We start from the raw sequence: 14,546 nt of genomic DNA on the forward strand, positions 1-14,546 counted from the left end.
CACAGAGAAACACCTATACAACTCCCTCCGGACATGCATAGCACCTATTTAACACCCAAATCACACCAATAAGGCACATAAATGACTGAAATAAATGCAATAGACACATAAAATGTGGGTTTAGAAGTATGTTCATACATTAATAAACATTCTGGTACTTATGGACTCTAACCGAACCTAACCTAACCGAACCTAACCGAACTCTGAAAAACACATTCCTACTGCACATGCATGAGGTAAGTTTAGTATGGAAAGAAGTACAGTATGACACTTTCTGGTAAGTATAGTATGGGAAAAAATACAATATGAAACATTCTGGTAAATATAGTATGGAAAATAGTACAACATGAAACATTTTGGCTACTTACAGCAAGTCCCTGGCCACCTCGATGAATAACCGCCTCCTCTCGGACTCTGACAGTAAGAACGATTTCCTGAAGCACTTGCACTACACTCTTCCTGAAGTCTTGCACTGAACTTAGTCACTAACACACAGAAGTCCATTCTTTTCACAGTGTTCACTTTAGTCCAAATAATGTTCCATTAAATTTAAGTGTTGCACATTAACTTTTCCCAAGTTTTTTTAAGTTTCCAAAGCCAAAACAAAGAAGGTTAGTTACGTTAAATTTCTTTTCTACTTAGTCTTTTCTCCCAACTTGAAAACCTTAACACAACACACCGTTTTTCACTGCACAACACTCAAAATTCCCGTGTGGTCTAGTGGAGAAGTTCTTGCTGTTTATTCACTGTCAGAGCCCGAGAGTATCACTGGCAGGCGTCCAAGGGTGCATCGGTGGGTAGTGGTGATGGCGTACCGACTACAGAAGACTCTGAAGACAGCCGCAAACTCACGTCGAGCGGTGACTCCACTGTAGCTGATGTGCTGGGCTGTGGCTCGGAGCATGAGGCCTGTCTTGGGGAGGCAACGGAGTGGAACCAGGGCTTGGCACAGCGGGGGTCCACGGGCCTGAAAAAACTGTCAATCGTTGACTGACGCAAGGACTGACGATTCTGGCGATTGATGATGCGCTGCCGGAAAGCACGCACTTCCTTCACGAGTCCCAAGGGCCCCATCTCCCTGTCGCAGTCCGGGTGTTCCAGGTAGTCTAGGACGAACTCTAGATGTTCCCGGAGTGCGCTCAGCTTGGGGATGGCTGGAGTAGTGTCCTGCTGGGCGGAGTCTGCATCATCATCGCCTTCGTCGTCGGAATCTTCAAGTTCGGGACTGACACCAGCAACCGAAGACGCGATCTCGATATCAGACAACGTCTGATACCCAGGATCGCCCGGAAGTCGTCGTCCAACCACTCACGAACATCGTCCACATCAACATCGTCGCCGTGCGTACGTAGCCGTGCATGGAAGTCATCCACGTCAAACCCTAGGAAATCGTACTCCACATCTGTTCCGAGAAGCAGACGAGACCAACCATTTTCAAGAGTTTTCACAGGGACTTCCTTCCATGCACTAGCCCAGTTGTACAGCGCAGACTTGATGTTGTAGCGGCGAAGGTTTTCCAAAGTCCGCTTGCCTCGAGTGTCACGTCCTTCCCTGCGCTCGTCCTCGTCCTCGAGAACCACCATCCCCTCGTCCAGGAACTTCCGACGGTACAGGCGCTTTGTTGCCACGATCACTCCTTGGTCCATTGGTTGAATGAGAGCAGTCGTATTAGGTGGCAGAAACATGCACCTAATACGGCCATTCTCAGCAACCAAGTCCTTGTCGCACGGGTGGGCAGGTGCATTGTCGAGGAGAAGGAGAGCCTTTACCTGGTCGCGAGGAATTCCCAGTGTCTTCGTCTGGTAATGTATGACCTCCTTGACGAAGTGATGGTGAAACCAGTCTTTGAAAATCACAGCTGTGAACCATGCTTTCAAAGAATGGTACCATACGACAGGAAGGACATCCATCACCCCACAAAGGCACCGAGGCTGCTTTGCACGGCCAACAGTAACGGGCTTAAGCCGGTGCATGCCGTTAGCATTGGCACAACACAAAGCAGATATCCGTTCCTTAGAAAGCTTGCGGCCAGGTACACGCTTCTCCGTCTCATCGGCGAGAGTGTTCGTTGGCACCGAGCGATAGAATAGGCCAGTTTCGTCAGCGTTATAGACTTGACCGAGAGTGAGGCCCTCCCTGTCGATCAAGCCTTTCACCTTGTGCCGAAACTCGTCCACTCCATCCTCGTTAGCGTCCAATGCTTCGCCATGTGCTTTACGGTTAGTAAGGCCATGTCGCAACTTGAACGCGAAGAGCCAACCCTCGGATGCCTTGAAGTCTAGGGCGTCGTGAAGCCTTGCAAACTTCTCAGCAGCAGCCTTCAGCTCCGTTCCACGTACCATCACACCAGCTGCACGTTGCGTCGATACCAAATCAACGTGGAGCGGTCGATCTCTGCATACTTGGGGGTAAACATAACCTTCCTCTCCACGTTGCGTTTGCTTCTCGACGAGAAGTCAGCCGTGTACTGCATGAGCTTGTCTCGGGAACGCTTGATATCAAACAAAGTCGACCGGGCCAGGTTGAACTCGCGGAGAATGCGAGAGGAAGACCAACCCGCATCAACTTTCTCCAATATCTCCCGTTTCTTCTCCAGAGTCAACACCACTCTCTTCCTTTTCTCAGGAGGCGGGGCCATCATCACACACACTAAGAGTAGGGCAGAGAGCAGCAGGAGGCCTTGCAGCAAGTACGGCACCACCACAAAAGCGAGCACGTGGGCAGCCATGGCGAAGAGCGTAGGTCTTGTCGCGGTGAGAGACAGGCGGGAAGTGGGGAGGATGCAGCGGCGCTCTATCGGACGTCGGAGGAATGACGAACCAAAACAATGCTCTCACGCGGTGCGCGCGGCAAGTTCAAATTACGGACGGCAAAAAATCGATTTTTTTTCCAATTTTTTTGGATTTTCGGACCATTTTGGGAATGTTTGATCCCAGGACGATAAGGTTCGGTTAGTGGGGATGTTCGGATATTGGGCGTCCGGATATTAGACTGATTACTGTCTTGCATCAGAATCTATCTTTTCCATCATCAGACATGCATCACACTGAAGCGAGGCCAAGGATTGAAGCGGTTTGTTGTGTTCATCATGAAGCAATACCTGAAATCATGGTTCATGGCAACAAAAGTAGCTCTAGCTCCAGCAAACGATCTGAAGCTTCTCCAGGAATTGTCACTTTATCCTGATATGGACATCTCATAAGTCTGCTTGAAAGCATTTGGTCGTCACTTGTGGTATTTGTCAGGGCAATTAGTTGGACTGGCCTTTTTTGATCCAACAGTTGACCCTAAAGAGAAGAGAAAAATGGTGATGGCTCTTAACAATGAAGGAAGCAAAGATCAATTAAAGAGAGCAACAGTTGAACTTGAGGCGATAGCACTGAATCAGAAAACAGTTTCAAGTTTTGTGACCAGTAACACCAAGAAGATCTTCACACTGCTTGGCCTTCCTCATTCATTCCTAGAATTCGATCCATCCACATGGGAAAGCTGTGAGGATTACAAGGAAGCTGAGTGCATTGTCCAAGGGCTACAGGTAACAAATGACTGCTGAAAGAGAGGTAGCACTGATACAAGAGTTTAATCCAGTGCTGATCAATAACGAAGATCAACAGCAGATTCTTCTCCAGGTCACTGAGCAACACAGGCAAGTGTATCCAGATGTGAAGAAGGCTACAGCTGGCAGCAGTTACAAGCCATAAAACTTGGCAACAATAGGTGGAAGTCAGGTTCCCATGATACCACCCCCAGTAAGGGGCTAATACTCTGCAAAGAGGGGGACCTAGGTAACCCAATAGCATACTGTATTTATATTTTGCCATAACAGTATAACTTTGAGCATGATGCAGCACAAGTTAAAATTATCTAACAAGCATGAGGATTTGCATACATAATTTTTAAATCAATAGGAATGAAGTCTTGCAGCAGCTGAAGCAAATTTTTCAAGATGAAAATTACGGACCACCCTAACACATAGGTATTTAAGGTGGTAGGTGGGGGCACACACTATCCACTCACTCAATGTAGTGCTGCTTTGGCTGTCCGCTCTTTCCTCTCGTCCTACCTTCTTCTTCTGTCTTTCCTTCATTCTATCCACTTCCTTCTGTCTATGGATGACTTTACACTCCCTATATCGTCTTTCTTTCCTTCATTTTTTCCCCTTCCTTCTGCCTATGGGTGACTCTACACTGAGTGACAAGTCAAATGGTTTCCTGTACACCAGGAAACCATTTACTACACTGGGTGGTAACCATATAACCAAATTATAGCACCTGGTGGTTTGGTGGGTAATTAAGGCACCCCAATTGGATTGAGTCTGTGTAGGTTTATATCCAAGGGGTGTTTGGGGTTTATTGCTCACGTAATGCCACTCAGGGATGAGTGAGGCTGGTCACTCTCATCTTAAATGTCAGAGCCAACTTGCCTAACCCTGGGCTCCTCTGCTCCTCATGGGACAACATGGGATTGCATGATGGATGGATGGATATACTGTATATATATTTTGACAAACCAGGTAAATCCATTATGGGAGGATATATTTTAATCACAACACACTAGGATTATTGCTCAAGCCCCAGGCATCTCAGCAAGTGACACACCAGTTTTAATCTATCCAAGACACAACACGAGCGTCTTTATATGTTGGAGACATACACATTACACTTGTGTGTACAAATGTTTCTTATGCTCCTGACCAGGAACTGAACCCAAGACTTCTAGACTGAAGTCAGGCACTGATACCACAACACCACAGCATGATAAAAGCTGAGCCACCTGTTTTTTTTTTTTTTTTTTTTTTTTTTGACAAACCAGGTAAATCCATTATGGGAGAATATATTTCAATCACAATATAATACGATCATAGCTCAGCCTCACGCAATATATATATATATATACTGTATGTATATGTGTGTATGTATGTATATATATATATATATATATTTGGGGGAGGCAGTGGCTGAATCGGTAGAGAGGCAGCCTGCAGTCCTGAAGGACCCAGGATCGAATCCCGGCTAGGGCAGGGAACAGTTTAAGGATTTAAATTTCCTAAAAAGCAGACTTTCCTGATCTACCACATGACCTGCCAACATGTCGTAAAAATACCACTGCTAATACCAATACACCAGTCCTGTATGAGACAGCCCTAGCAAGTATTCAATATGGATGGTGGATGTTAGTGCTGATGTGGTGACATGTGGAGGCGTAGGAGGACTACTGGGCCTTGGGATTGGTCACTGCCCCCGAGAAATAGGCCCTGAAGCCTTTGCTCAGAGTCGAACATGTAAAAAAATATATATACAGTACCCTCGCGTCCAACACGTGTTAGTCCAGCACGATTCAGGTCCAGCACGGAGAGCAAATAATTAGTATTATTTAATACGATTTAATTACTGCAACACGAGTGTGTTAGCATAACACGCACAGAGCTCCGAGAAGTGGGCGAAATCCGCAGAGTTCAACTCTAGCACGATCAGCCCGGTCCAACACGGTCATACTGGACTTTCCCATGATGATGATAGCCAATGAAAACTTCTGATCAAGTAGCCATCCCCACCCACTATCGTGACGTGATCGTGATGTCGCCCAATTAAAAACGCTTCTGGTGTCACGTGATGTTTTGTTTAAATTTCTCCTGTCACAGCGCCACTCAGTCGCATAATTGCATTGGAAGGTGCTTTTTTCTTGCTGCATTTTCTGCCCTTGTTACTGCATTTTACCCTGCTCACGATGCCTAGGAAGCCTTCTGAGAACCCCAAGAAGCATCGGCACCTCCCTCAGGCCACCAAGCTAGACAGCATTGAGAGGAAGAAGAAAGGGGAGAGGAAAGTTGACATTGCCAAGACCTTCGACATGAATGAAGCCAACGTGAGGACCATAATAAAAAACAAGACAAGATCCTGGCAGCCGAAGGCTATCACATGGCACTTCATACCAGGTGTGTCGAGGATACGATGGTAAATCAGAACGGTAATGTGGTAAAATTGCCGACGATACCATGGGCATTTGGAAATCATCTGGATGGATTCCTGCCGAGGATACGACGGGCAAAACAGTGTGACCAAAGCCCAGGCGACTCGACAGAGAATGTATCGTACTACAGCATTGAACATTTAGCCTGACATTGAATACATATTAATATTTTAGAATAAATATCAATCGTTTTGAAACCCTTCTCATCGGCGTGTGTACCAGTTTATAAACAAAGTTGCTTCTCTTTATTCTCTACCGAGTCAGCGACAGCGATCACTTTCCACAGTCACGAGACGGGGCTCTGGCAACAGTGTGAGAAGCATGCCGTTTGCAGAGGATTACAGAGTGCTAAGACAGGCAGAAGCAGGACATTCCATGGCTGTGGACGAAGATAGTGATTCTGAGTGTGATTTCGAAGGATTTATGAGGGAGGCTGAGGAGGAGCAACAGCCATTACCCACTAGTGATGCCAGCAGCCATCCTCCGGGGACCCAGTAGGACTACCTACAGCCTTGGATACCACCTTCCATTCCCAGCAAGCCCACCAACACTATCCTAAAAGGTTAGTTATCATTCATTGCACAGTACCATTTATTATTATTACAATAGTACCAATATATGTATAGGTATATGGTAGGTATTTAGGGTGACTTTTCCTAGGGTTGCTGACATAATTCATTTTTCCCCATAAGCTCTGTTGTTAGTCCAACACGTGACCCATGCATGACAATATCACCGTGTTGGACACGAGAGTACTGTATATACAGTATACAGTATATACGTATATATATATTTACTATTTATATATATACTGTATATATATATATATATATATATATACAGTGAGTCCTTGATATACGAAAGGGATAGGGACCAAAAAAAACTTTCGTAATTCGAAATTTCGTATATCAGAACGATTTTCCCCATTGAAATATACATATAAATGGGGGGATGCGTCCCAGGACCCCCTCGGACCCCCACCTAAATTTCACTCCCCCCTATTAAGAAGTATGCAATACCTGTATACAATTGTAGAGAAGGTGGCCATATTCTTGTACATCTCCTTTTTCTTCATCACAGCCCAATGGGGGAAACAGCAAGGCCTAAAGCATGCCCAATCTCCGAGACTCCCTGCCGCTCCTCATGGGGTCTTATAATTTCCAATTTCCTTTCAAGAACTAGAGTATGGTGCTGCTGCTTCTTTGCGGCGGGCTCCCCCAATGCTGGAGATGATGCAGGGCACTTGGGAGGCATGGCGAAACAATACGAAAAGGTGAAGGGCTGCGAAAATATCCTCACGTACAGCGAGGCTGTGAGGAGAGGAGGGACATGGACTCAACTGAGAAGCGCGTGAAAATTTGTTTACCAGAGAGGGGTTAGTTCATTTTCTCTCGGCACGCGAGTGTGGTGCTATGCACCGAACCCATTTGGAATTTTTCATACAGTATTCCATTAACCGCTTCATAGCTGCCGGCCTTGAACAACACTTCACTGTTTCAGTGTCAATGATGTTGAGTTAGGACATTATAAAAAACTGCGAACAATTACGGGAAGGGAATGAAGGTCACTGGTGTGTGTACATGACCCTACTCTACCATCCCATCAGTCAGGCGTTCTCTTCACTCCACATGTATTCGCCGATGTTTAACATGCTTATGTTACATGCGCCCTAATTTTGAGTAAGTTTCTTTCAGCAAGAGAACATAATTTACCACCCTCAAAATAGTCAGAAAAGTAAAGAAGACAAGCTAGAGGAATAGGAACTGAATTGGTAAGGTCTTTAGGCTGTATGCTTACACGAAAGAGTGTGGGTTTTACAATTTTAAGAGACGATATGGAACATAAATGTTTGCTAATCAGAAAAAAATTACTCTTTCGTCCCACATGTTCTCGTAGGTTAGCATTCAGTTCCACATTCTTCGTTCGGTATCACTCTTCCCAATATATTTCAGACCGAATGAGCACAGTTATTTCTGCTCCTTAGAGTTAGTGTACATTTACTTCTCATTCTTTTGTTTGTTCTTATGTGTATGTGTGAAAGAGAGAGGACTGATACAAACAATAATGTATTCCATTATCGCTTTCATAGCTGCTGACCCTGAACAACGCCTAACTGTACTGGTGTCAGTGACGTTGAGTTAGGGTGAGCTATAAAAAACTGCGAGCAATTATGGGAAGAGGATGAGGGTCACTGGTGTGTTTGCACAACCCTACTCTATCACCTCAAGCAGTCTGGCGTTCACAGTTCACTTCGTCCCAGATGTTTTCGGCCAATGTATACATGCTGATGTTACACGCATCCTAATTTTATTAATTCTTACACGAATCATAGCAAATCAGAGGATGGGTTGAAAAAAAAAAAAAAGCCCGGTGTGCCAGACGAGTCTTTTCACATATGTAAGAAAAAGAAATTGATTTTAGTACTTTGAAAAAATGGTCCCAAGGCTGACCACGGGAGCATGCAAATATCTGAACCCACAGCCACTGAGGGGGCTAAACATACGTTTTACTTTAAGCAGTAAAAGCACCTTACCAAATCAGTTCTTCCTGATAGTCTGTTATATTTTTCAGATTATTTCTGGGTTGGTAAATACAGTAAATGTTTCTTATTAAATCTGTTTCCCCGTCATTTTTAGCTGTTCTGGTGTGACAACTCTTGTTTATTTCATTAACATAATGGCAGAAAGGACTGTTCTTCCCTAAGTGTTTAACTAAACCTGGCCTAACCAAGCTTATCTGTACCTATATCACTCTCATCTTAAATGTCAGGACCAACTGCCTAGATCTGGGCTTCTACGCTCCTCATTGGGCAATGTAGGAGTGGATGATGGATAGATGGATAGAATAATTTTAACCTAACCTAACCTCCAGTTGGGAAACTGGGAAACGATATCCACCTTTGAGCACGCTGAGTTTCTTCCACTGCGCTGGAAACGATCGTAGGGGAAAGTGACGATAATAACAGGGAGGAAATTTTTCAGCAATAAAAAGTAATTCGCCAAACAGAAAGTTGGCAGAAAATTACAGAAACAAGCTGGAGGATTATGAACTGAATTGGTAAAGTCTTTCTGCTGCTTCAAGTGTACAATGAAAGACAGAAGTATCTTCCCAAAGTCTGACGAATATAGCGTGGAAAAATCGAACCATTTGAAACATGCACTAGTAGAAGCAGGGTTTTCATTGTACAGTATTTTGCCTGGTGTAAATTTTCTTCAGACTGAACTGGGAAGATAGTTGTGTCTTTCACTGTACATTTACCGGTAAATAAATCAATCTAACAGTACTTGTGTTTTTTTTCTGCCAGATTAATCGTGATTTCAGACTATTCAGGCACTTCTTCACATCATATAGTCTGGATAATCAGGCTATCTCTGTATTTCCTTTCGTATCGAGTATCGATTTTCATATCATCGAGACACATATTTTCGTACTGTGGAATTTGTCCTATATTAATCAATTTCGTACCATCGAGAATTCGTACTTCGGGTTTTCGTATTTCGAGGACTCACTGTATAGTCAATCCTCGTAAATCGCGGCAATTTGGGTCTGGACCACCGCCGTGATTTACGAATTCCATGATTTATGAATAATATGTCTTAAGTGAAAAATTAATTTGGGTCTGGCCTTTGGCCAACCAGCCCCCACAGCACCCTACCTACACCTATCTAGGCACCATCAAACACAAACATACAAATCTAGGAATATTCAGTGCATGCATTAAATAGAAAAAAGCAACGTTAAGGGATCTCACCTTAATCCTATGACGAAACTGCTTAAGTCAATGGAGTGGGGTGGTGTTGGGAAGAACTTAGAACCTCTCAGCATGAGGTGGGGGTGCTCCCTCATGCTGTTCTCCCATCTCCAGCTCCTCTGCCTCCCTTAGGAAGCCCTCAAAATCTGCCTCAGAGATGACAGATGCTACATCATCCAAGTCCTCAGTGTGTGAAGGGCCAGGTTGTGGTTCAAGCTCAGCTTCTGCCCTTACCTGGGCAAAATAGTAGGTGATGTGATCCTAATGTCTCTCATTACCTCTGCGATTATGCAAGTCCTTGTAAAAATGCACAGCTTTTTCTAGGTAACCAATACTCTCACTACATCTTTCCTCATCACGTTCAATGGATTTCACAATCTCTTTGGCCAAGTCTATATAAACATGCAAATCAGTGAGCTCCTTCATAGAAAGCCTACCACGTTCCTGCACATTCACTTCACTCACTTCACGGTTGGTCTGCCTTTCCATGTGCTCATCGTCTTCTATAACAGCCCCCACAACAGCCTCAGCATCATCAACCTTCTCAGTAATCACATCCATTATGTCACTAGCTGGTTCTTGGGTCGTGAGTTTCAATTTGAATAACGTGGTTTACTGTTCTCCTCAGAAAAGGCCCACTTGGGTGCCTAGGTCTGTGATTTTCGTGACTTAACAGTGATTTAAGGTTGCCGGCAGTCTGACGGCCACTTAGCCGTGATGTACGAATCCGTGCATTATGAACACGCAATGTAGGAGGATTGATTGTATATATATATATATATATATAGATAGTACACATACCGTAGAATGAGAGGGAGAGAGAGAGAGTCCTGCCTCCCTCCTTGCCTCTACACACTGTCTAACCTTCCCTGCATCAACACACTGTCTTACCTCCCTCCCTGCCTCTACACACTGTCCTGCCTCCCTCCCTGCCTCAACAAACTGTCCTCCTGCCTCCCTCCCTGCCTCTACACACTGTTCTGCTTCCCTCCCTGCACCTACACTGTCTTGTCCTCCCCTTTGCCTCTACCCACAACCTTGCCTCTTGACACCTTCCTGCCTCTATCCACCACCTTCCCTCCCTACCTACATCTTTTTACCATCCTGCCTCACTCCCTACCTCCATCCTACATTCAGCCTCCCTCCCTGCTGCAACCCACCTTCCTTCACCCCTCCCTGTCTCTACCCTTCTTTCCTCCCTCCATCCTACATCCCTCCTTTCTTCAACCAACCTCCCTGTCTCCCTCCCTTCCTGCTGCTACCCACCTTCCTGCCACAACCCACCTCCCTGCGTCTCTCCCAGCCTCTATCCACCATCCAGCCTCTACTCACCTTCTTTTCTCCATTCCTGCCTGTACCCATCTTCCTGCCTCTCTCCCTTCCTCAACCAATCTTCCTGCCTCCCTCCCTGCTGCTACCCACCTTTTTGCCTCATCCTACTTTCCTGTCTCCCTCCCTGCCTCTACCACCTTCCTGCCTCTGTCCAACTTCATCTCTCCCTTCCCTCCCTCACTGCCTCTACCCATCATACTGCCTCCCTACTGCTACCCACCTTCCTGCCTCCCTCCTTGTTTCAATACACCATCCTGCCTATATCCATGCCTCTACCGACCATCCTACCTCCCTCAACGCCTCAACCCACCTCCTTATCTCCCTCCCTGCTGCTACCCACCTTCCTGCCTCCCACTTTCCTGGAACCCTACCTGCCCCTACCAACCAACCTGTCATCCTCTCTGCCTCAAACCATCTCTCTTTCTCTCTCCCTATCTCTACCCACCTTGATGCCTCCCTGCCTGTCTCTACACACCTTCCTGTCACCCTCCCTGCCTCTATACACCTCCATATCTCCCTCCCTTCCTCAACCCACCTCACTGCCTCCCTCCATCAGACTAGCCACCTTCTGGCTCTATCCACATTCCTGCCTCCCTCCCTGTCCCTATCCACATTCTTGCCTCTCTTCCTGCCTTCATCGGCCATCCTGCCTCCCTCCCCACCTCTACCCACCATTCTGCCTTTCTTCCTGTCTTTACCCACCATCCTGCCTCCCTCCCCACCTCTACCCACCATCCTGCCTCCCTTCCCACCTCTACCCACTATCCTGCCTCCCTCCCTGCCTTTACCCACATTCCTGCCTCCCTCCCCACCTCTACCCACCATCCTGCCTCTCTCCCTGCCATTACCCACCACCCTGCCTCCCTCCCTTCCATACTGCCTCTCTCCCTGCCCTCACCCACCACCCTGCCTCCCTCCCCACCTCTATCTTACCATCCTGGCCCCACTCTCTGCCTCAGGCCATGTCTATCTCCTTCCCTGACTCTACACATTCCCCTCTTTCTCTCTCTCTTCCTCAACCTACCTCGCTGTCTCCCTCCCTTATGCTTGCCACCTTCCTGCCTCAACGCACCTCCCTGTCTCCCTCCCTGCCTCAACACACCTCCCTGTCTCCCTCCCTGCCTCAATGCACTGCCCTGTCTCCCTCCCTGCCTCAGAGCACCTCCCTGCCTCTACCCACCAACTTGCCTCAATCCCAGCCTCTATCCACATTCTTGTTTCCATCCCTGCCTCTACCCACCTTCCTGTCTCCCTCCCTCCTGTTATTCACCATCTTGTCTCTCACCTTGCCTCAACCCACCTCCATATCTCCCTCCCTGCTGCTACCTACCTACTTTCATGCCTCCCTCCCAATCTCCACCCATGTTCCTGCCTATTTCTCTGTCTCTACCCACCTTCCTACCTCTACCCACCATCATGTCCGTCTCCCTGCCCCTCCCCACCTCAACCCACATTCCTGCTTCAGTCCCTATCTCTACCCACCATCTTGCTTCCCTTCCTTCCTCAACCCATCTCCCTGTCTCCCTCTCTACTTTTACCCACCTTCCCATCTCTACCCACCTTCCTGCCCCACTCCCTGTCTCTACCCACCTTCTTGCCTGCACTGACCACCTTCCTGTTTCCCTCCCTTCCTTTAATCTGCTATCTTCCCTCCCTCCCTGCCTCTTTTTGCCATCCTGCCTCAACCCACCTCCCTGTCTCCCTCCCTGCTGCTATCTATCTTCCTGCCTCCCTTCTTGCCTCTTCCTACTTGTGATAGAAGCTCGAGTCTGCTGCTCACTGGTGAATCCGACCCAAGTCCCTGCTTTTCTGGAAGATCTGTGTCTTAAAAATTGACTCAATGACTGGGTGAAATGACTCAGGACTCCTTAAAACTTGGAATTTGATTTAAAGCTTGAAGGTATCTTGATTTGAGTCTCCAGTACAGTAACTCAAATCACACTAAGACACACATTTTATCCAGCATCACTTCGTTTTTGAAGGCTCCAATATGCTTGCATGTGTCGGCCTTGGTCACCTAACTACAGCTCTCCACACTGCTCAATCTCTGGCCACTTCCCTATTCAGTCCCCTAGCCCTGAGGTCACACTCAATGACCTCGTTCCAGGTCTTTCTCAGTCTACTTCTCGCTACCATACCCCTAACATTAACACTTCTCACTTTCTGCACCCAGTTATCATCCCCCGTCCTATCCACACGCCCAAACCATCTCCATCTACCTATCCTCATCACAACACCAATACACAAGTCCCATCCTACATCTCAACTCTTCCATCACCTAACCCCTCCAGGACTCACACTCAGAGAAACACTGCACATCCACCTAATCATTGTCATTTCTGAACGTTTAAGCCTGCAAATATCCTCTTCCTTTACTGCCCAAGTCTCACTACCATACAGCATTACTTTCTATCTATCTATCTATTGCAAGACGCCTTAATCCCTTATACAGGGTGGCCACAACCAAATCGCCTCCACGTCACCCTGTCCCCCGCCATTTCACTGCCTTGCTTCCAATACACTCCCCCCTCTCTCATATACCTCTCCACCCCATCCCTCCATCTCATCCTTGGCCTTCCCCTCCCTCTCTCCCCCTCCCACTCACTCACATACACTCTCCTCGTCAGTCTCTCTTTGATGCATGGTCGTGGGGAGTGCAGACATGTCTTCTTCTGAGCTCTCCTCTAGCTTTCAGGGCTGCCTCACTGGCATTAGTTTTGTAAATAGTGTGAATAAAAGTTAGGTTAGCTATTACTAATTTTCCTCCCAGCCCTTCAGAGATATATTAAGTGTCTATATCTGTTTCCTGAGATTGCCTTTGCTTACTAGCCTCTGGAGTGTACCCCCCACTGATAACTCTGGGGTGTGAGTGACACACTGGCGCATCATCCCGAGAGTGGTTTGAGAGGGTAATCTCAGACTAGGTGTGTCTTCCCCAGGTGCTCTGTCCCTTGCTCGTTCTTCTCTTTCTTCCCACTTCCCCCTCACGGGAGAAGTGGTTACTATGGCAGACGCCCCTGCTGCCTCTCCTCCCTTCAGGGGTGGAGGTGGTCCTGACGACAATAATTTTAACGTGACTGACCACCCCCAGACTGACGAACACCAGACTCGAGCTCCACTTGATGTTCCCGTAAACAATGCAACATACGTCACTATCCATGCTCTCAGTTCCACTCCCCTGTCTAGTCTCAATCCCTTCCTTATCAAGATGGTGACTGACCACTGTGCGGGCGACGTGGAACAAGTTAAAAAACTTGCTAACGGAGATCTGGTCAAAACTGTAAACTCGGCACAGATGAAAGATTTGCTGAAACTGCGTAAATTCCACTGTTACGATGTTGAATCGAAAATCCCAGTCTCCATGAATTCTTGCAAGGGTGTTGTCACTTGCAGGGATCTCATGGTGATGAGCGAGGATGAGATCATAAGTGAATTGGCGCAGCAAAATGTAACTGATGCTAAATTCATTACTCGTTACTAGGAAGGCACAAGA

The 14,546-nt window shown here is 46.8% G+C and overlaps 1 pseudogene across 3 annotated transcripts in view; it reads right to left on the reverse strand.

The window, feature by feature from the left end:
- LOC145393494 (methionine-R-sulfoxide reductase B1-like) overlaps positions 1 to 14,546 on the reverse strand; it is a 70,550-nt pseudogene that overhangs the window by 30,009 nt on the left and 25,995 nt on the right. Inside the window, exon 3 of one of the 3 annotated variants that reach the window (XR_013896192.1) lies at positions 9,722 to 9,955. The exons of the other annotated variants lie outside the window; for them this stretch is intronic. The product of XR_013896192.1 is annotated as a methionine-R-sulfoxide reductase B1-like, transcript variant X1 (transcript). The remainder of the gene's footprint in view (positions 1 to 9,721; positions 9,956 to 14,546) is intronic. 3 annotated transcript variants of the gene reach the window in all.

This window comes from Coenobita brevimanus, chromosome 24, assembly GCF_032717465.1.
Source record: "Coenobita brevimanus isolate Jiangsu-jjx chromosome 24, ASM3271746v2, whole genome shotgun sequence".
NCBI classification, from domain to species: Eukaryota; Metazoa; Arthropoda; class Malacostraca; order Decapoda; family Coenobitidae; genus Coenobita; species Coenobita brevimanus.